At 36.9% G+C, this 21,659-nt stretch overlaps 1 long non-coding RNA gene across 2 annotated transcripts; it reads left to right on the top strand.

Annotated features, from left to right (window-relative positions):
* Positions 1–5,022: 5,022 nt before the first annotated feature.
* Positions 5,023–18,160, top strand: LOC122438244. Of its 2 annotated transcripts, none has more exons than XR_006268497.1 (3): positions 5,023–5,126; positions 8,944–9,103; positions 17,729–18,160. It is a non-coding gene; the product is annotated as an uncharacterized LOC122438244 (long non-coding RNA). The 2 variants fall into 2 exon arrangements; XR_006268498.1 differs by having other exon boundaries at positions 5,025–5,093.
* Positions 18,161–21,659: the final 3,499 nt, after the last annotated feature.

The raw sequence follows: 21,659 nt of genomic DNA on the forward strand, positions 1-21,659 counted from the left end.
AAATGTCTTACCAATGAGCCTAAAGCAGTTGCTATTTCTTGCTCACTATGTCCAATCCGCATAATATCATCAGCGTAATTATTGTGGTCTCTTGGGAGGCCTGGCGTGCTGCAGTTCTTGGGGTCACAAAGAGTTGGACGTGACTGAGCGACTGAACTGACTGAACTGACTGACTATGGAAGGGAAGGCAATCAAGATCCCCAGTGTGAGCTAAATTGTAACACAGACCTGGAGAGTTGGGATACTCCTGACATAAGAGTGTGAGGGTGTTTCTCTGGCCTTGCCAGCTGAAAGCGAATGGTTCTGGTTATCTGTACTAGTAGACACAGAGAAAACAGTGTGTGCTCAGTCAACACCTGCATACCACCTGATGAAACTTAGAATACTCCACTGTTCTCCAAGATACATTTTCTGCAAAAGCCAAATAGATGAGTTGAATGAGGGTGTGGTAGGAATCATCACCCATGCTTCCATCAAGTCCCTGGTAATGGCAGTATTCTCTGCAGTCCCTCTGTGAATGTGGTATAACTTTTGGCTTCTTAGATAGTGCAGTTCAAGTGGCTTCCACCTGGCCTCCGCTACCATAATAGTCCTTATTCCACAGACCAGGGAACCAGTGTGGGGATTCTGTTAGTTTCTATGTATGTCTTTTCCAGAACTGGAGAAATGACAAGACAGTGGATTTGCAGACCCAATGCAAAGTGGTTCCATTATAGAATTATTTATATTTTAAAATTTATAACATTATTACTTTATTTAATTTTGGCCATGATCATTTCAGGGCTTCCCTGGTAGCTCAGCTGGTAAAGAAATTGCTCTAATGCAGGAGACCTAGATTCGGTCCCTGGGTTGGGAGGATCCCCTGGACAAGGGACTGGCTACCCACTCCAGTATTCTTGCCTGGAGAATTCCATGGACAGAGGAACTTGGCAGGGTACAGTCCATGGTCGCAAAGAGAAGGACACGACAGAGCTACTAACACTTTCACTTTCACATGATCATTTCAAGAAAAAAAAACTGTAAACCTTTTTAGTTGCCAATATAGACATAAAAATTTAGTAGGAAGAAAAAAATCCAGAGTCATATCCATGAAATCTTTGAGAAATCAACTTGAGTCTCAACATGATAAAGAATATAATGTGTGAAGAAACAAAGAAACACAAGAGCTAAGCATGCACATAGCGTGTTTTGTTCTTTTCTCATAGAAGTTCAGAATGATATATTAATAATTAAAAGAAACATTTAAGAGGAAAATTCCTTATACTTTACTGTCCATGATGGCTAGCATATTAAACAAAAACTGGTCAAATTATTACTATTAAACAAAAACTGGTCAAATTATACAAATTATTACTACCCAACTATTTTCGGCATTTCAAGTACATATTCTTGAGATTTTCTCAAGTCTGACTCCTTGGTTTAAGATTCCTCTGGAAAACATGCTACTGAAAAACATTTTCCTAAATTACATTCTACAGTGTAAAAACATCTTAGTGGTATTATTAGATGTACTGTTTGAAAGTGATTGCCTGTTTAACATTTTCGTATTAGCACATGACTCAGGCATTTTATAGGAGTTAAAATTTTTGCAAAACTTTATGTTCCTGAAGTATAGTAGAAAACTTTATAAAATATGTTCCTATATATTTAATAATAAAATTTAATAAGTATTATATTCCTTTACATAAAAAGCAGAATTTCTTTTTATGTAGCAGAAACTCATTTTGTAAGTCAAATTTTTTTATTCCCACTTTCAGTCAAATGTGATTTTAAGTAACAATCATTTAACATTGAGTAATCTGTGTGTGTTTGTGCCCTTCAGAGTATCTTTCAATTTACAAAAGTGTCATATAAACCAGAATATGCTGTTTATTGCATGTGGCCAGAACTTAAACAGGAAATCCAAGAACAAGAGTGTAGTACTTTCCATGTTATCAGAATTGGCAGTTTATTGGATTTATGACCAGTTTTGAACTGCTGAAAAGTAATTAACAGCTTCAGACATGGAAAGTTACTCAAATAAAAAAGCGTACTGATACTTTGAGTTAATATGTAGGAATCACACATGTGCATATTAAAGGACATTATGAAAAAAAATTACTGGGGCTTAACTACAACAAAGAGACTTTGAATAGTCATATGGAAAAACGTCTTGAATTATCATACCTTAAAACCTTCACCAAAGAAGATGGTAGAACCTCCTTTTTGGAAATCCAAATGAAAATTGACTGGATTTTTATCTTTCAGACTTAAAACCCATGTAATGTCAGGAACCCAAACAGACAAACTTCTTTTTTCTATGATTACATTATTTGAAAGGCTTGAAAAATCTCAGCCCTTCAGTTGCTTTCTGGGGCTTGTCTCCTACTGAGTCCCACAAAGGAATCAGAGATCAAATTGCCAACATCTGCTAGATCATCGAAAAACTGAGACAGTTCCAGAAAAACATCTACTTCTGCTTAATTGACTATGCCAAACCGTTTGACTGTGTGGATCACAACAAACTGGAAAATTCCTACGGAGATGTGCATACCAGACCACCTGACCTGCCTCCTGAGAAATCTGTATGCAGGTCAGGAAGCAACAGTTGGAATGGGACATGGAACAACAGACTATTTCCAAATTGTGAAAGGAGTGCATCAAGGCTGTATATTGCCACCCTGCTTATTTAACTTATATGCAGAGTACATCATGAGAAATGCTGGACTGGATGAAGCACAAGCTGGAATTAAGATTGCTGGGAGAAATATCAATAACCTCAGATGTGCAGATGATACTACCCTTATGGCAGAAAGCAAAGAAGAACTAAAGAACCTCTTGATGAAAGTGAAAGAGGAAAGAGAAAAGGTTGGCTCAAAACTCAACATTCAGAAAACTAAGATCATGGCATCCGGTCCCATCACTTCATGCAAATAGATGGGGAAACAATGGAAACAGTGACAGACTTTATTTTGGGGGGCTCCAAAATCACTGCAGATGGTGACTGCAGACATGAAATTAAAAAACACTTGCTCCTTGGAAGAAAAGCCATGTCCAACCTAGACAGCATATTAAAAAGCAGAGGCATTACTTTGCCAACAATGGTCCATCGAGTCAAAGCTTTGGTTTTTCCAGTAGTCATGTATGGATGTGAGAATTGGACTATAAAGAAAGCTGAGTGCTGAAGAATTGATGCTTTTGAACTGTGGTATTGGAGAAGACTCTTGAGAGTCCCTTGGACTGCAAGGATTTCCAACCAGTCCATCCTAAATGAAATCAGTCCTGAATATTCATTGGAAGGACTGATGCTAAAGCTGAAACTCCAATACTTTGGCCACCTGATGCGAAGAACTGACTCATTTGAAAAGACGCTGATGCTGGGAAAGATTGAAGGTGGGCAAAGAAGGGGACAACAGAGGATGAGATGGTTGGATGGCATCACCAACTCAATGGACATGAGTTTGAATAAGCTCTGGGAGTTGGTGATGGACAAGGAGGCCTGGTGTGCTGCAGTCCATGGGGTTGCAAAGAGTCAGACATGACTGAGCGACTGAACTGAACGGATATATTTTCTTCCCAGGCACCAACCCACGTAAAGCACAGCAGTCACTGGAGTTGCCAACTCATCAAAAGCAGGGTCTAGCCCAGCATTAACCTAATTCTATGCTGCAGCCACTTTCTTGTGCATTTGGGAGTAACTCTCTGGCTTCCGGCCAGCATCTCTGGGCTCTGATTTTCAAGTGACATAATCAATTACTTTAAAATGTTTACCTCCTGCATGCTGCAGATGGAATGCCATCATTACAAAGGAGCAAATTTACAATCAGATCGAAAGCCTCTGATCATGGCTTTGCCAGTGGATTTGAGCCCTGGTTTCGGCTTTCTCTAGACTCATATTTCCTCAATAATGATGCAGTACCTTGGTCATTATGATTCACTCTGAGATGATGAAGTCATTATGTGCCTTGCTTTTTCTTTTGCAGAGCATTGGTAAGCACTTTAGGGAAAATTTTATACAAATCTTTGAAATTTCTGGCAAGGAAAATAGGCAGACATCTGGAAAAGAAGCAGCATCACGTATCGCCATCCAAAATGTATTTTTACTTCATGTCTATACTTTTTCCAAAAGCTTATAATACAAGTTCCTCTCAGCCATGAGCCTTCCTTGAACACAAGTACCTGAATAATATATGAGTTATCTTCCATAATTTAGAGAAAAAAGTCTATGTTTCTATCTCATCCCTGTATTTCAGAGGGCTGCAGTGTGGTGTAGAGCTGTCACATGCATTAAATCAATAGCATTTACTGTTGGCAGGAAAATATAATCGGCACCCAATAAGTAGAAACATAAATACAGCCTTGCAAGGAAGTTAGTCAATAAGTGCATTTCTTCTCCATCTGCTGCTGCTGAATTTGGCTACAGTTTTCCTTTCTGGTGGTTTGTAGTCTCTGTCTTCTGATATGTTCTCCTTGGTAGAGGCTTTATGAGGTGATTTCCTGAGCTGTTATAAGATTCTTTTCCACACTCATTGAGTGGCTGCTTTGATTGAACTTAACAGTACCTTCAGAAATTCTGGTGGAAATCTTTTCTTAGTTGAGGTTTTTAGATACTGGCTATATAACCAAATAAGGAGTTCCATATTTCAAAGTAGTGTGTTTGGAAGGGTGCCCAGAGCAAAGAAAACATTAATAGGCATAAAAAGCTAGCATATGGATGCTATAAGAAGTATAATGGAAAATGTCCAAATAGAATAGTGGAACCTTCCAATCAAAGGGTGTGAGGGGCAGTGAGGAAAATATGTTCTCTCTTATGTTTCTGCCAAAATGTAAGGACAATACAACCTATACAGTAAATCCAGCAGATGCTGGAAACTGCAAAAAAACAGAACATTAGTTGCAGCCAGCTTAGTTTAAAATAATGTACTATTTATGTCTGAATTTGATTGCAGTTATATTCCATATTACTTGACCTACTTTATTTATTTTATTGTCTATTAAGACCACCTTAAATTAATGTAATTAGATTGTCCTTTATTGTTCACACAGAAAAAATAAAAGATGAAGAGTTATTTCCTTGGAAAGGCCAATCCAAAAAAGAAGAACTCAATCTGTTGGTAATTGTCTTTGCATTCCTATTATGCATCTAGGTATGTGTAAGGTGTATAAGCAGGGAATAAGGCAAAACTGCTTCTTTTCATGGGTTTAAAAGCTAGCAAAAATGATAGTTGTCAACCTTTTCTTTGTCCATGTTAGGGCAGTAATTTCAAGGTTTTTGATTATAATTTTTTTTGTTCTCAAATTTTAATGAACACTTCTCATCTGGAGTCCTGAATATAACTGTTAATTGAATTGTTTTTATGTTGATGAACATTGCTTTTAGGTAAGGGTTTTCATGTCCTTTATAAGACTTAAAAATTCTTCTAATGGTAGGGTATCATAACACACTACACTTGGATAGATGAAAGGCAGAATTTTTTGTTGTTTATAGCTACAAACTAGAAAAGGATGTCGGGCAAGGCCAAGGAGGTTGCACCCAGGGGCAGAGTTAAAGCAAACTGTAGTGATAAGAGGCAGCTTAGGTATGGCAAGCAGGGTGGGGTTCCCTGAAGCCTAGGATCCTACAAAATCATTCAGATCTTTAGCCTGAGGCTGTCTCTAGTCTCTTCTCTGACCTTGGGGTAATTAGGGCTGATACATGGTTGCTTGGAATGAGAGCCCAGAAAGGGAAGTCATCTATTGGATAGATTAATTAGCTACTCAATTAGCTTAATTAGCTACTCAAGAAAAAAAACTGATCAACCTCAAGTCAGGACTTCAAAACTGTGTTAAGATAGCACAATTATGTATATATTTATACACACACACATATAAAGTGATACAAACTCAAAATGTTATTTATAATTTTTTCAGGCATTCACTCATTCATTCATACTTGCAATAAGTATTTGATGAATGCACAGTAGAAGCTGACGCCATGTGAGCACAGAGAAAGATGAATCAGAGGCTTTCAGTTCATCAAGAGACAAAACAATGACAATACAGTAGACGTTGTAAGAGATTGTTAAGAGACAGGTGATATCGGAACACCAATGTGATTGTCAGTTGACAGTCCAAAGCACCCAGGAAAGCTTCCAGACATAGAATGCATCATGAAGAAAGATACAGAGTCTAGGTAAAATTTAATAAGCAGAAATCTTAGAAAAAGCCAAGAATAAATGAACTTTATAAGTAAAAAAAAAAAAAGAGAGAGACTCAGAAAGATAAACTTGGTTCATGTCACAGATGTGGAAAACACCCATTATTTATCTGTATGTTCCCTTGCATGATCAACATCAACTTTTCTTAATCACACATTAAATGTATTTGACCATCTAGGCATGATATATGAGCATTGTAATAATCTGGCCGGAAGGACCTAGCATAGTAAAGAATAGACTTAGAATTTCATTCTTCCAAAATAGATTCACAATCTCCTCCACGAGACCAATACACATCTGGGTCCTCGTCTGATCCAGAAATCTTAGACCAGAGCTTTATGGTGGCTATAACTGGGGTTGAGTTTTGCATGAGGCAAAAGCAAAGAGTAAAATAAAGGTGGAGTCTCATGCAGAGACATAAATGAGTTCTCAAAATGTTAAATGTTAAACCCAAAAGAAAAGGCAGGAAGTAAATTTAAGATTTAGTGATAGATAGGAGGAGTGTGCTGAATCCTGGAATCCAGCCTAGAAATACACTCAGAACAAGGGATGGGAAGAAAGTTGTAATGAAGGTTGGTGACTTAACCTGTAGGTAAGGAGGGAGCCCTTAGGGACACAGTGTGTTGATGGTGGAGTTTTATAAAATCAAGGCTTTCTGTTTGTATTTTATGACATCAAAACAACTCTATACTGGAGGAAATATATTGGGACGGTTGATTTTTCAGTTCAGTCACTCAGCCGTGTCCGACTCTTTGTGACTCCGTGAACCGCAGCACGCCAGGCCTCCCTGTCCATCACCAGCTCCTGGAGTTCACCCAAACTCATGTCCATTGAGTCAGTGATGCCATCCAACCATCTCATCCTCTGTTGTCCCCTTCTCCTCCTGCCCCCAGTCCTTTCTAGCATCAGGGTCTTTTCAAATGAGTCAGCTTTTCACGTCAGGTGGCCAAAGTATTGGAGTTTCAGCTTCAATATCAGTCCTTCCAATGAACACCTGGGACTGATCTCCTTTAGGATGGACTGGTTGGATCTCCTTGCAGTCCAAGGGACTCTCAAGAGTCTTCTCCAACACCACAGTTCAAAAGCATCAATTCTTCTGCACTCAGCTTTCTTTATAGTCCAACTCTCACATCCATACATGACTACTGGAAAAACCACAGCCTTGACTAGATGGACCTTTGTTGGCAAAGTAATGTCTCTGCTTTGATTTTTAACTGGAGTTAACTGGAGTCTGACATGACTGAAGTGACTTAGCATGCACACAAATGGAAGCCAGCATGCAGATTAGATTATACTTTTTAATTTTAATAATAAAGAAATTTACTATATTATATTGATTCAGAACCCATATACAATTAAACCTTGATTTTTAAAAAGAAATATTGATCATCAGAATCTGATAAAATTTATTAGGTGTGGCTCTAGAGCTCCCTCTGTGGGAGGGCTCATAATGTAGAAAAATATATAATCTACTTATTTTCTCATTGAGAAATGATAAATCAAATAGGGTCAAAGAAGCATAAAATGTGTCAGTTGTACATACCAGTTATATGAAAGAGTTAACCTCTTGGGTTATGATCCCTTTGCCTCTCATTGAAGATGCAGATTGTAACTTGTACCCCAAATGAATAAACTCCATTTCTGAGTCATCCCCCAAATCTTCTGAAAACTCAAGTTTCAAATTTTAACTTGTCAAATTCAAACTGACTTCACTCTTATTCTCCTGTTCAAATTTCCCCTTATTGCCGAAGATATGTCTCTTTACAGTTGGGGCATCTAAGTCATGATTGAAACAAAATACAGTTACTGAGTTTAGTCCTATATCTTGGAGGATACACATAAATAGATTTTATTCACACTCTGATATTTTCCACTCCAACTTCATTATTATTTTCAGCATTGGCTTGTGGACAGTTAGTTGTCCTTGGAATGTCCAATACTCTGACATTGGCTACTTACTTCATAGTTTTGTCATTGAATATGCTTCTGTATCTCCAATACTATTCTTATACAGGTGTTATACACATAGATGGGTTTTATCATTTTTCTGTCTGATAGCTTCTATTTTTCAAGCTTAGTCTGCTGTATCTACTGTGATTACTGTACATTATGGACTCATTTCTGCCATTTTTATTTTATTTCTATCACCATTATTTACCATTCTTAATGTGTCATTTTTATGTTCCCATTTTTCTTATATTTTACTTTTTTGGCATATTGATTGTTTCTTCCTTTTAGAACTGGAAATACTTTGAAATTTTTCACATATATATTTAATTTAACAGTATTCTGTTCAGTATCTCAAGCCCCTACCAAATAATATAATGTACTTAGAGCACTTTAATTCTGAGATCTCCTTTCCTGATTTATAGGTTATTGTTACACATTGAATAGAATATTATTTGTATTTATTGTTAAATATATAATTAGAGTCCACTATTGTTGTTTAGACAATATCTATTTCAGCTTACTTATGCATTTACTTGTTTCTTTACCCATTATTCCTACATCTCAGTTCCTTTTTCCTCTTCCTTAAGTGTATCTGATAGAAATTCCTTTTGTCCAGGTCTGTGAATGTACATTTTTTAATTTGAAATTTATTCAGTTTGGTTTCTATTTTCTTTTTATTTTCTTTTCATTGTTTTTGTTTCTGTTGATTGTTTTGTTTTATTTGTCCCTAAAAATTTCTTGAGTTTTCTTATGAGCCCAGTAACGAATTAGAAGTATGTGTTTTCACTGATTTAAAGTCTTCTTGTTTTGTTTCCAGAGGCCTATTCAGATATTCATACCATGTGCTTCAGAGGAAGAAGATCACGGAATGTTTTGATTTGGATGACTGGTAGGAGAAATGGGAGAAGACTGTTTATAGACCTGAAATGAGACCTAGAAGGGGAAATCCCCACAGGAGACTGAGAGCAAGACAAGGAGTAAGTGCCTCAAAAGGGGATGGGGAAGTGCGAGGAAGATCTTGTGAAACTTTTTATGCTATAGTAAGGAATTTGATTCAAGGTCACTGATACTGACACATCAAGACTAACTGTCATTATGACTTGATGAATAATCAAGCTAGTATGTTACAATTTTTTCAAAATAAATGGACTTCTATAACTTTTGTTAATATAAGTCTACAACTAGTAGCCCTTTGAAACTAACCCTTTTAACTGTTAAAGATTTTACTTGGAAAGTAGACACAACAGTCATAGCTTAGTAAAGACACACCAGAATTCTAGCCTTTCTAAAACACAGAGAGTGAAAGTGTGTTTGTGTGTATATGTTTAAAAATCCCTTTCCATCTGACTTAACCACCTTGTTTTTGGATCTGTTAAATCTGGTCATCTACTTTGACCCAGGGATAGAATTTAAAAGTCACTGCTCGATCTGGGAGTCTTTCTTGCCTTGCTTTTGACATGAGGTTTCAGGGAAGCTCATACTATAGCAACAGTGTGATACTCTGAGGCTGCCTGTTTCAGAGTAGCCCGTTACTCACAATGTTTCTCACAACCCATCTCTGTCCAGGCCTTTATACTAATCATGCAAATAAGTGTTCTCTCCTCTGTAATTCAAACGACTTAAAGGGAGGCGTACCTTTTACTTGCTGTTTTCACTCCCTCTATATCAGATAAGACTTAACATGGTGTTTTGCAAAGACATTAAATGAATAAATCAGTAAGTTGATAACTTGATTCCTATTTTCTGAAAAAGTCCCTGATGCTGGGAGAGATTGGGGGCAGGAGGAGAAAAGGACGACAGAGGATGAGATGGCTGGATGGCATCACTGACTCGATGGACATGAGTTTGAGTAAACTCCGGGAGTTGGTGATGGACAGGGAGGCCTGGTGTGCTGCGATTCATGGGGTCGCAAAGAGTCGGTCACAACTGAGCGACTGAACTGAACTGAACCCCTTATAAGCCTTTCTCTTAGCCATAATTTCTTGTCCTCTGAGCCTCAAATTAAAAGCCAACTCCTAACCAATATTATAGGCTCTGGTAGTTATCATCTGAAAAATGTGTCTGAAATATGCTTTCTGCCAGGTGTGGCAAGACAAATGCAAATATGATATTCTCCTTTTTTGGTAAACAAGTTGAGTGCCATGTAAGTGGCATTCATTACATTCTATTTAATTCTACTTTTATTAAGCTCCCATTTTTCTTTAAATAACTATGAAGAGCACACTCTGTCAGAAGTATCAAATTTATAATGAGCATGAGGTATCAAGACAATCAATTGCTTAGTTTTGAAAATCACTCACTTGCAAAAACTGAAATTATTTCCAGTGTGAAAACATAAACAATAGCAAAATCACAGTTGGATTTGGGGATGGCTCTTTTTTTTTTTTTTTGGTCAAAAACACTTAATTCATGATATAAGCCTCATTGACCAGAGAAGCAAAAAGAGAGATAAAAATAATTTATCTGGAATAAAAGAAAAAAGTTATTCATTTTCAATTATTTGAAATATCCAAATATTTTTAATTGGTGAATTTTATTTTACTGATCTCAAGCAATGTATAGTAGTTTCAGTTACATAACTTAAGCTTTCATAAAGGTGAAACAAACGTCTAATCTCTACCATCTCCACATGAATTACTAACATCACATATAAATATGTACAGGGTTTCCTGTACATCTGTTTCATAATTCTCCTCCCAGGATGACTAGCTAGAGAATTTAAATGCCGTGATGGCTCTACACCAGCTGCCATGCTCAAAGAGCCCTTCCTGGAAAAAGTCTAGTGAATAGGCATAAAGAATGCCATTCTTGGAAGTAAGACTGGAGGCACCAGAAAATGTTCTTTTGTAGCAACTGAATTGTCATGTATCCTCAAATTTAACTCTAATCTAAAAAAAAGATCTTCCCCTTGATTTGCACTTGTGATATAAACATTTACATAAAACCAAGAATTAGGCAAATCAAAGGTTGCCACAATTTGAATTATCTCAGTTGAAAAGATTACATTTATGATTTATGTGTATGGTTGATTCATGTTTTTCTCATGTCTACTGTTATAATGAAATAGACCACTCAGGTTTTAAGAGAAATTAATGTGTGTTTTCTTTTAAACATTGTCAGTATCCACCCTTCATTTGTACTTTCTTTCTGCTAGAATATAAATAGTGCAGTCAGAATTGTAGAACCTGTAATACACATGGACCTAGGATAGCAGAATTCATGTTGAAAGTTTACCCACCCAAAAAGCTTCATTTCCTAGACTACAGTAAAATATTTAATCAATAAAAGCACACAATTTTCACTGAAGTTGAATGTTATATATTCAATTGCTTTATGTTCTTCTTATGTAAGATAGTTGAAAAAAGTATAGTTTAAGTAAAAATGAAAGTTGTAAAAAAGTAAAAGCTAGATAATTTAATCCCCTCCCTTAAATATCTAGATGTATTCTAAAATGTCAATCAAGATTAGAATGAAGCATTAGAAGGGAATATTTAGAGGGTAAATTCAAGCATATAGCTCCCAAAATGACAAACTTAATGTGATGAACAGAACAAAAACTTTTGAGCACATTTCAGTTTAACAGAATTTTCCCAGTGGACAAGTATTCAGTAAACATAAAATTAACAGAAAGTTATTGACAAGATTTAGTTACAATTTTATATGTTCTTCTTTGGAGAGAAGTCTCAAAAGTGTGATTGACTATGTTTGTTTAGTTTGAAAAATCTAAGGAACTAATAAACTTTAAAGATAATTTACTTCCAGAAATAGTAGCAGTGTTATTAGCAGCTGCGGTAGGAATGAGTACTGGTACTAATAGTAGTACTCAGAGTTGGTGTTTGTTAAGCACCAGTGTGTGTTTAGTTGCTCAGTCGTGTCTGACTCTTTCGGCCCTGTGAGCTGGAGCCCACCAGATTCTTCTGTCCATGGGCTTCTCCAATCAAGAATACTGGAGTAGGTTGCCATTTCCTCCTCCAGAAGGTCTTTCTGACCCAGGGATCGAACCCGTATCTTCTGTGTCTCCTGTATTGGCAGGTGGATTCTTTACCACTGAGTCACCTGGGAAGCCCTATTAAGCACCTACTATGTGCCTAATAGAAGCAAGTTCCGATGCTGTAAAGAGCAATATTGTATGGGAACCTGGAAGTTAGGTCCATGTACCAAGGCAAATTGGCAAGTGGTCAAACAGGAGATGGCAAGAGTGAATGTCGACATTCTAGGAATCAGCGAACTAAAATGGACTCGAATGGGTGAATTTAACTCAGATGACCATTGTATCTACTACTGTGGGCATGAATCCCTTAGAAGAAATGGAGTAGCCATCATGGTCAACAAAAGAGTCTGAAATGCAGTACTTGGATGCAATTTCAAAAATGACAGAATGATCTCTCTTCATTTTCAAGGCAAACCATTCAATATCATGGTAATCCAAGCCTATGCCCCCACCAGTAACCCTGAAGAAGCTGAAGTTGAACAGTTCTAGAAGACCTACAAGACCTTTTAGAACTAACACCCAAAAAAGACGTCCTTTTTATCATAGGGGACTGGAATGCAAAAGTAGGAAGTCAAGAAACACCTGGAGTAACAGGCAAATTTGGCCTTGGAGTATGGAATGAAGCAGGGCAAAGGCTAATAGAGTTTTGCCAAGAGAACGCACTGGTTGTAGCAAACACCTTCTTCCAACAACACAAGAGAAGACTCTACACATGGACATCACCAGATGGTCAACACCAAAATCAGAATGATTATATTCTTTGCAGCCAAAGATGGAGAAGCTCTATACAGTCAACAAAAACATACTGGGAGCTGACTGTGACTCAGATTACGAACTCCTTATTGCCAAATTCAGACTTAAATTGAAGAAAGTAGGGAAAAACCACTGGACCATTCAGGTGTGACCTAAATCAAATCCCTTATGACTATACAGTGGAAGTGAGAAATAGATATAAGAGACTAGATCTGATAGACAGAGTGCCTGATGAACTACGGACGGAGGTTCGTGACATTGTACAGGAGACAGGGATCAAGACCATCCCCATGGAAAAGAAATGCAAAAAGGCAAAATGGTTGTCTGAGGAGGGCTTACAAATAGCTGTGAAAAGAGGAGAAGTGAAACACAAAGGAGAAAAGGAAAGATATTCCCATGTGAATGCAGAGTTCCAAAGAATCGCAGGAGAGATGATAAAGCTTTCCTCAGCGGTCAATGCAAAGAAATAGAGGAAAACAACAGAATGGGAAAGACTAGAGATCTCTTCAAGAAAATTAGAGATACCAATGGAACATTTCATGCAAAGATGGGTTCGATAAAGGACAGAAAAGGTATGGACCTAACAGAAGCAGAAGATATTAAGAAAAGGTAGCAAGACTACACAGAAGGACTGGACAAAAAAGATCTTCATGACCCAGATAATCACGATGGTGTGATCACTCACCTAGAACCAGACATCCTGGAATGTGAAGTCAAGTGGGCCTTAGGAAGCATCACTATGAACAAAGCTAGTGGAGGTGATGGAATTCCAGTTGAGCTATTTCAAATCCTGAAAGATGATGCTGTGAAAGTGCTGCACTCAATATGCCAGAAAATTTGGAAAACTCAGCAGTGGCCACAGGACTGGAAAAGGTCAGTTTTCATTCCAATCCCAAGAAATGCAATGCCAAAGAATGCTCAAACTACCACATAATTGCACTCATCTCACACACTAGTAAAGTAATACTCAAAATTCTCCAAGCTAGTCTTCAGCAATACGTGAACTGTGAACTTCCAGATGTTCAAGCTGGTTGTAGAAAGGGCAGAGGAACCAGAGATCAAATTGCCAACATCCACTGGATCATCGAAAAACTGAGACAGTTCCAGAAAAACATCTATTTCTGCTTTATTGACTATGCCAAAGCCTTTGACTGTGTGGATCACAATAAACTGTGGAAAATTCTGAAAGAGATGGGAATACCAGACCACCTGACCTGCCTTTTGAGAAATCTGTATGCACGTCAGGAAGCACCAGTTAGAACTGGACATGGAACAACAGACTGGTTGCAAATAGGAAAAGGAGTGTGTCAAGGCTGTATATTGTCACCCTGCTTATTTAACTTATAGGCAGAGTACATCATGAGAAATGCTGGGCTAGAGGAAGCACAAGCTGGAATCAAGATTGCCGGGAGAAATATCAATAACCTCAGATATGCAGATGACACCACCTTTATGGCAGAAAGTGAAGAGGAACTAAAAAGCCTCTTGATGAAAGTGAAAGAGGAGAGTGAAAAAGTTGGCTTAAAGCTCAACATTCAGAAAACTAAGATCATGGCATCTGGTCCCATGACTTCATGGCAAATAGATGGGGAAACAGTGGAAACAGTGACTGATTTTATTTTGGGGGGCTCCAAAATCACTGCAGATGGTGACTGCAGCCATGGAATTAAAAGATGCTTACTCCTTGGAAGAAAAGTTATGACCAACCTAGACAGCATATTTAAAAGGAGAGACATTACTTTGTCAACAAAGGTCCGTCTAGTCAAGGCTATGGTTTTTCCAGTAGCCATGTATGGATGTGAGAGTTGGACTATAAAAAAAGCTGAGCACCAAAGAATTGATGCTTTTGAACTGTGGTGTTGGAGAAGACTCTTGAAAGTCCCTTGGATTACAAGGAGATCCAATCAGTCCATCCTAAAAGAGATCAGTCCTGGGTGTTCATTGGAGGGACTGATGTTGAAGCTGAAACTCCAGTACTTTGGCCACCCGATGCAAAGAGCTGACTCATTTGAAAAGACCCTGATGCTGGAAAAAGTGAGGAGAAGGGGACGATAGAGGATGAGATAGTTGGATGGCATCACCAACTCAATGGACATGGGTTTGGGTGGACTGCGGAAGTTGGTGATGGACAGGGAGGCCTGGCATGCTGCGGTTCATGGGGTCGTAAAGAGGGGGACACGACTGAACAATTGAACTGACTTACTGACTGATATTACAAACAATAATATTTTTGTCATTGATTTCCACAAAGAAATTTTATTACCTATTTTTACTTTTACAATTAATATTTATTAAATTTCTAACTTGCTTGGTGCCAGAATTTCAATGCAAAATAAGCTATATCCTCAGTGTAAAAGTAGCTTACAGTTTAGTGGGGAGAATAGTGATTCTGAAGTATGAAAAAGATATTAAACTTTTAAATGATGTTTTAAAACTTGATAATAACTATCAATATTTTCTAAGGATTAGGTTAAGAGTTTTAAGCAAAATGAAAAATGTTATCTCCTCAACTAAAATGAATCTATTTTTATTAAAAATTTCTTTGTGAAATATACTATTCAAGGAACATTATGTTAAAAAACAAACCTTCCTAATGATTTAATCAGGGGCTTAATGAAATCTGATTATGTCATAAAAATTCTGTCTGACAAAAGTAAGGTTTAGCACATTATTCTCCAATTGCCTCTTATAGATTTACTTGTAAAATGCAAACTTTAGTATTCTTTACTTAAAACTAATTAAATTGTATGCCAGACTATGTTGCATAAAAGTAAACACCTAGCATTATTTTAGCACAGATGAGTAATCAGACATTTACCAATCCTCACTGCATTCCTAAACTCAGCAAGTTATATATAATATGTGCTTAATAAAAAAAAAGTTGAATAAGTGAATAAGACAAGAGAACATTTTAATTTATTTTCTATGCTAAATAATATATAAAGTGAAAAATGAAACTTTCTTAAGGTTGATTACATATTTGGAAAAGGTATACCAACATAAATATTTTTTTTTGTTTTCTACTTTCTTACCTTGCTTTAGGAAAGTAATAGTTAATATATCACCAACTACAAGGAAGCTACGTAATTTAATATAAATATATAATTTTGTGCTGTGGCATATGAAACTGTTTCATGGATGACGCTGGTAAAACTTTTAGACTCAGTAAATAAAAATAAATATGCCTTTCTCTCTCAAGCCAATTCAAATTAGAAAGACATGAGTTTTTTGCAAAGGAAAATCAAGCAAACTTACGTAGATGTACTTAATAACAAATAAGTAGTTTAAGTTATTTCAAAAGGGGAATCCTTAATTTTCAGACCTGGAGGAGACAATCAAGGGATGTAATTAAAGCTAACTGTAAAGAAATTCATTACACTTTCTGAAATATACAGGTGGTTTATGTGTGTGAGCAGAGAGAGAGGAAAGTATATAAATAATGGATAGTATTTCACACAGGTGAATTTAATTCACTACACTTAAATATAAAAATAAACTGACAAAGTCTACTGATAATTTCCTCAAAATTTGTAAAGTTCATTGCTATTTCTTAACATTTTCTGTGTCTTAATAAAATGTACTGTTTTGAAAATCATAAATATAATTCATGTTCACGGTGAATAGAACATAAATATCCCCATATCATACTTCCATATTTTCTAACATCAGTAACTTGAACTTGTATATGAAGTGATACACTTCTCACATGCCCTTCACATTGTTAACTTCAGTTGGGTTTGAGGATAAAATATAAAACTTGTGATCTAGAAAATAATTTAAATGCAATTGAAATCATAATTTGAAACCTTCCAAGAAAGGGAACTTCAGGCCCAGATGTCTTCACTACTAAACTTTTAAGAACATTGAAGGAATAAGTGATACAATTTTTATACCAACTATTCTAGAGAATAGAAAAGGAGGAACTACTTCCAGTTAAGTTTTTGAAACCAGCATAATCACTATACCAATGTGTGGTGTGACCATTGCAAGAATGGAAAATTGTAACATTTCTCATGTGTAAAACCACACACAAAATATTTACAATCCTATTCATACACACACATATAGATAGATAGATGGACAGATACCTATATATATGAACAGCACCATGTTTTAGGTAGCAATTATTTTGTGAATTTGAAATTATGTCCAAGCAATTCATATAATTTATTATATTAATAATATATGACCATCTCCAGAAAAAGCATTTAAAATATTCAGTAACCATTCAATAATGCATTTAAATAAGCATTTAAAATAATCAATTCATTTAAAAATTCAATGTTTATTAATAATAAACATTCTTGAAGGGACCTTTGTTAATCTCATAAAGGATACCTACCAAGAAATTTATAGCTATTGTTCTAAAAAGTAGATTATAATGCTTTCTCATTTAAATGGAAAAAGGATAAGGATGTTCAATCTCCCTACTTTTCAATTTTGTACTGAAAGTACTTGCCAGGGAGAAGAGAAGATAATTAAACTTATAAATATTAGAGAAAAAGAGATACAATTATTTTTTCACAGATGGCAGAAGAAATTCAAAAGAATCTATAAAATATAAATACTAATAAGCAAATTTAGAAAGCATGCAATACATGATCAATATGTTTCTATATACTAGGAACAAACAACTGGAAAAATTATTAAATATCATTTACAATATTATTAAAACCAAATGTGATAGGGCTTTTTAAAAAAAAATGTATTAGGTCTTTGCTGAGAGAATTTTTAAAAGGTCTAAATAAATAATGAGCTTTTCTTGCTCATGGACTGGAAACTCAATATTGTTCTCACAGTTTGATCTCCAGCTTTAATGAAATAACAATCCAAATCTCTGAATGCTTTATTTTTGCAGTAATAGCGAAACTTCTAAAAGCCATATGGAAATACAAAGGATTTATATTGGCACAATACAAGCTTAAAAAAAAAATTGGAGGACGTATACAGCCAGATTTCATACTTACATGAAAGCTGCAGTAATGAAGACAGTTGAATGTTCGTGCGAGGATAGGCTCTGGATTTATGACATCGGCACTCTTCAATTTAGGGGAAAAGGTGAGCTTTTCAATATCATGCCAGAACAATTTCTTATTCATTTAAAAAAATAAGAAAAAAACTTGACTTTTTCTGCATACCATGTTTAGGATGTGTTTAAAAAGTAAATATATCTTCTTGAGGAAAACATCTTCATGGCCTTGTGGTAGGTAGAACATCTCTTATATGGGATGCCAAAACCAAAAACTACACTTGGGAAGCCAATAACATGCAAAACAAGGAAACAGGTAAAACAAGGGAGAAGAAAGAAACTCGTGTCCTTATTTTTCAAATTATTCTATCCAGTGTCCTTATATATCAAATAATTCTACAGTCCAGCTGTAAGTATCTACATTTGAATTGTTTACCAGGAATAATGAGTCTTTTTCTTAAATTTGAATAGCTTAAACCCTACAGTTCAGAAGAACACATTTCACATTTCATTGTTGATATAAAAACTGCACATTTTAAAAAATGCAGTTAACACCATAATATAGAGAACGTGGGGAATGTAGAAAGTACGGAGTTTTGGTTTTGTCGTTCACGTGCTAAGTTGCATCTGACTCTTTGTGACCCCATGGACTCAGCACGCCAGGCTTCCCTTTCCTTCACTATCGCCTGGAGTTTCCTCAGGTTCATGCCCACTGAGTCGGTGATGCTGTCTGACTTCTCACCCTCTGCCACCCCTTCTCCTCTTGCCCTCAATCTTTCCCAGCGTCAGGGTCTTTTCTAGTGAGTCAGCTCTTTGCTGACAAAGTATTAGAGCTTCAGCTTCAGTCTCAGTCGTTCCAATGAATATTCAGGGTTGTTTCCTTGAAGTTCACAGGACTCACAAAAGTCTTCTCCAGCACCATAGTGCAAAAGCACCAATTTTTTGGCACTCAGCCTTCAACATGTACTAAGTGGTAGCCCTTAAATATCCTGATAGCCTGCTATAAACACTGATTGCATTTGTATGCCTAACCTTGGTGCACACACACACACACTCACACTAATTCTATATATATGACAAAATTTTTTTTGACTCATGCTACATATATAATTTAAATAGAAGAGGTGAGTTAAAAATTGAATGAAATAATATAAAATTTTCAATTAAAAATGTATACATTTTCACCCTAAATCTCAGATGATTTGATCCCCAATATTACTTCTGGCAAAAATTGATCCAAATATTATTTTATTTTTTAAATTTGCTTTATATTGGAGTATAGTTGCTTTACAATATTGTGTTAGTTTCAGGTGTAAGCAAAGTGATTTAGTTGTCATATACATATAGCCATTCTTTTCCCATATAGGTTATTTGATTAATCTCTTTATTATTATATATATTTATTGGTTGATCCGGGTCTTTGTTGTTGCACAGGCTTTTTCTGTAGTTGCAGCGGGTGGGGGCTGGTCTCTAGCGCCTGGTCTTCTCATTGCTGTGGCTCCTCCTGTCGCAGAGCGTGGGCTCTAGGGCGCACAGGCTTCAGTAGTTGTGGCCCCAGGGCTTGATAGTTCTGACCCATGGGCTTAGTTGCTCCACGGCATATGGGATCTTCCCAGATCAGGGATTGAGTCTGTGTCTCCTGCATTGGCAAACAGATTCTTTACCACTGAGCTGCCAGGGCAGCCTTCCCATTTAAGTTATTATAAACTATTCAGTAGAGTTCCCCTAGTTGTTTATCTGGGCTTCCCTGTGGCTCAACTGGTACAGAATCTGCCCACAATGTGGAGATCTGGGTTCCATCCCCGAGTTGGGAAGATCCCCTGGAGAAGGGAAAAGCTACTCCATCCAGTATTTTTGCTATTCTATATATATTAGTGTGTATATGTTAATTCCAACCTCCTAATCTATCCCTCTCCACCACCTTTCCCCTTTGGTAAATGTAAATTTGTTCACTGAGTCTGAGTCTGTTTCTGTTTTGTAAATAAGTTCATTTGCATCATTTCTTAGGTTCCACATGTAAATATTATCATATGATCTTTGTCTTTATCTGTCTGACTTCCTTTTTTTTCTTTTTAGTGAAACCAAAGTCACAGTTCAGTTTATTTTGTGATGATGTAAACTTCACAATTCTTCCTGCCAGATAAAAAATATATAAATCTACTGTTCTATCTGAGAAATCTGTAAACCTCAAACATTGTAGTCCCACCCTGCCTAAAGTCTAGGAGATAGAGACAGTGCCACTAGGGTCTTTGTGACTGTCTGTCTCCCTGGGGTTGGGCTCTACCGTCCCTGAACACAAGGAGAGGGTGCTCAGGGAAGCACAGCTCACCGGTGAGAGGCGGAGAGCTTCCTGGGAGAGGAGGAATATGATGTGAGCCCAGGGATACAGACAGGATTGGACGACATGAAGATGTAGTTAGTGATCTCCCTTGGTGTTGGGCCAATGAGAACTAGGGATAGTTGTTGGATTCTGTCCTGTCCTAGCCTAGCCTGGCTTTTTAAATTATTTATTTATTTATTTATTTTAATTGGAGGCTAATTACTTTACAATATTGTAGTGGTTTTTGCCATACATTGACATGAATCAGCCATGGGTGTACATCTGTTCCCCACCCTGAACACCCCTTCCACCTCCCTCCCCATCTCATCCCTCTGGGTCATCGCAGTGCACCAGCCCTGAGTACCCTGTCTCATGCATCAAACCTGGACTGGTGATCTGTTACATATATGATAATATACATGTTTCAATGCTATTCTCTCAAATCATCCCACCCTCGCCTTCTCCCACAGAGTTCAAAAGACTGTACATCTGTGTCTCTTTTGCCGTCTCGCAAATAGGGTTATTGTTACCATCTTTCTAAATTCCATATGTATGCCTTATTATACTGTATTGGTGTTTTTCTTTCTGACTTACTTTGCTCTGTATAGTAGGCTCTGGTTTCATCCACCTCATTAGAACTGGTGCAAAGGTATTCTTTTTAATGGCTGAGTAATATTCCTTCACTACGAACAAAGCTAGTGGATGTGATGGAATTCCAATTGAGCTATTTCAAATCCTGAAAGATGATGCTGTGAAAGTGCTGCACTCAATATGCCAGAAAATTTGGAAAACTCATCAATGGCCACAGGACTGGAAAAGGTCAGTTTTCATTCCAATCTTAAAGAAAGGCAATCCCAAAGAATGCTCAAACTACTGCATAATTGCACTCATCTCACACACTAGTAAAGTAAAGCTCAAAATTCTCCAAGCCAGGCTTCAGCAGTACGTGAACCGAGAACTTCCAGTAGTTCAAGCTGGTTTTAGAAAAGGCAGAGGAACCAGAGATCAAATTGCCAACATTCGCTGGATCATCAAAAAAGCAAGAGAATTCCAGAAAAACATCTATTTCTGCTTTACTGACTATACCAAAGCCTTTGACTGTGTGGTTCACAATAAACTGTGGAAAATTCTGAAGGAGATGGGAATACCAGACCACCTGACCTGCCTCTTGAGAAACCTGCATGCAGGTCAGGAAGCACCAGTTAGAACTGGACATGGAACAACAGACTGGTTGCAAATAGGAAAAGGAGTGTGTCAAGGCTGTATATTGTCACCCTGCTTATTTAACTTATAGGCAGAGTACATCATGAGAAATGCTGGGCTAGAGGAAGCACAAGCTGGAATTAAGATTGCCGGGAGAAATATCAATAACCTCAGATATGCAGATGACACCACCTTTATGGCAGAAAGTGAAGAGGAACTAAAAAGCCTCTTGATGAAAGTGAAAGAGGAGAGTGAAAAAGTTGGCTTAAAGCTCAACATTCAGAAAACTAAGATCAT

This window comes from Cervus canadensis, chromosome 3 (assembly GCF_019320065.1).
Source record: "Cervus canadensis isolate Bull #8, Minnesota chromosome 3, ASM1932006v1, whole genome shotgun sequence".
NCBI lineage: Eukaryota > Metazoa > Chordata > Mammalia > Artiodactyla > Cervidae > Cervus > Cervus canadensis.